This window comes from Dendrobates tinctorius, unplaced genomic scaffold (assembly GCF_039654945.1).
Source record: "Dendrobates tinctorius isolate UK_male_01 unplaced genomic scaffold, ASM3965494v1 ptg000655l, whole genome shotgun sequence".
Classification (NCBI taxonomy): domain Eukaryota; kingdom Metazoa; phylum Chordata; class Amphibia; order Anura; family Dendrobatidae; genus Dendrobates; species Dendrobates tinctorius.
This window is the reverse complement of record NW_027362306.1, coordinates 80,001-82,500: the sequence shown is the minus strand read 5'-3', so window position 1 is coordinate 82,500 and position 2,500 is coordinate 80,001.

Here is a 2,500-nt window from a genome sequence, read left to right as displayed (position 1 = left end):
TTTTGGGGGGAAAGTCGAATTATGGAGCAAAAACCATTTTTGGGGACTTAGAAAAAATTCCGAGATGTGTCAGACTTCCAGGAAGGGGGCGCCTCGGGAGGTGTACCTAGGAGGCTTCCAGGGGCCTGGGTACACTTTTCAGAAAGTACCGTTGGGACTTAGAAAAATTTTCAAGATTTTTGGACTTAGAGCGATTTTTGGATTTTTGTGCAAATATCGAATTTTCCCTTCTCCCACCGCTCTGGGGCGTCAATATGAAGTGGGGACCCGAGGGAGAGTGCCTCCCATGAGGGTAGAATGTGTGACTTTTGGGGGGAAAGTCGAATTATGGAGCAAAAACCATTTTTGGGGACTTAGAAAAAATTCCGAGATGTGTCAGACTTCCAGGAAGGGGGCGCCTCGGGAGGTGTACCTAGGAGGCTTCCAGGGGCCTGGGTACACTTTTCAGAAAGTACCGTTGGGACTTAGAAAAATTTTCAAGATTTTTGGACTTAGAGCGATTTTTGGATTTTTGTGCAAAAATCGAATTTTCCCTTCTCCCACCGCTCTGGGGCGTCAATATGAAGTGGGGACCCGAGGGAGAGTGCCTCCCATGAGGGTAGAATGTGTGACTTTTGGGGGGAAAGTCGAATTATGGAGCAAAAACCATTTTTGGGGACTTAGAAAAAATTCCGAGATGTGTCAGACTTCCAGGAAGGGGGCGCCTCGGGAGGTGTACCTAGGAGGCTTCCAGGGGCCTGGGTACACTTTTCAGAAAGTACCGTTGGGACTTAGAAAAATTTTCAAGATTTTTGGACTTAGAGCGATTTTTGGATTTTTGTGCAAAAATCGAATTTTCCCTTCTCCCACCGCTCTGGGGCGTCAATATGAAGTGGGGACCCGAGGGAGAGTGCCTCCCATGAGGGTAGAATGTGTGACTTTTGGGGGGAAAGTCGAATTATGGAGCAAAAACCATTTTTTGGGACTTAGAAAAATTTCGAGATGTGACAGACTTCCAGGAAGGGGGCGCCTCGGGAGGTGTACCTAGGAGGCTTCCAGGGGCCTGGGTACACTTTTCAGAAAGTACCGTTGGGACTTAGAAAAATTTTCAGGATTTTTGGACTTAGAGCGATTTTTGGATTTTTGTGCAAAAATCAGATTTCCCCTTCTCCCACCGCTCTGGGGCGTCAATATGATGTGGGGACCCGAGGGAGAGTGCCTCCCATGAGGGTAGAATGTGTGGTTTTTTGGGGGAAAGTCGAATTATGGAAGAAATTGAGTTTTGAGGACAAAAAAGTGTTTTGAGGACAAAAAAGTTTCTTGAGGACAAAAAAGTTTCTCGAGGACAAAAAAGTGTTTTGAGGACAAAAAAGTTTCTTGAGGACAAAAAAGTGTTTTGCGAACAAAAAATGGAATTTTGTGATTTTGTGTAAAAATAAGTAAATTCCCCTACTTCCACCACAGGGGGGCTTCAGTATGTTGTAGGGCCCCCAGGGAGGGTCCCCCAACTGGGTTTAAAGTTTGTGGATCCTGGGCAGAAAGTTGAATTTTGGATGAAAAACCGAATTTTGGGACTTATAAAAATTTCGAGCTGAGCAGTGACAGACTTCCAGGCAGGGGAGCCTCTCTGGAGGTGTACCGAAAACAGTTCCAGGAGCTGAGGTCATTTTCGAACATTTTTTGTTCGCTCAAATTTTTTTTGTTTTTGAGCTCTAAAAAGCTGTTATTATCAATTGGCTCAAAAATTTCAAGTGTCATGAGCTAGTACATGTTGGAGGAATACGTTTTAGGCAAAAAATTGCAAAAAAAAAAATCCAAGTGAAAAAGAACCGGAATGGGGAATTTCTGACTGCTGTAGCAGCCGCACAGTTCCAGGAGGTCGGATACATTTCCGACTTTGTCCCGCTCATTGAAGTACATTGTCCCGCAATGCAAATACATAGTAATGCGCACCTGCGGGAGAATATAGGAGAGAGTGGGCTCTCTCTACCCCGATGTATGGCGGTTGTTCCTATGGTTCTCTGGCTCGGGTAGGCGACTTAGAAGGTGGTCCCTCTTGTCGTGGAAGTTGCAAAATACGGCCGAGACTGAACTTCCACGGCTCCAGGAGGGACTTTTGCTGGTCGTGCGTCCCAAGTGAGAGAGGCGATCCTGGGGTACCTGAGCCTGACCAGACCCTCCCTCGGTGGTCCCTGGTCTTCTGAAGGGTGATGGCATTCAGGGGGGCAAATCTGGAGTCCGTGGCCGAGTTTGGGCTCTAGAAGGCGGACGCCCCTTCTGACCATGTCCCCTCAGAGCCGGCTGGATGGTTCATGGTCCGCGGCTTTGTCTGGCGGTCTGTGCCCAAGCCGGAGAAGCTGTCCTGGGGTACGTGAGCTTTGACCAGACCCTCCCTCGGCGGTCCCTGGTTCTCTGGAGGTGATGGCTGTCAGGGGGGCAAATCTGGAGTCCTCGTGGGAAGGAGGGCTCTTGAAGGCGGACGCCCCCTCTGACTATGTCCCCTCAGAGCAGGCTGGATGGT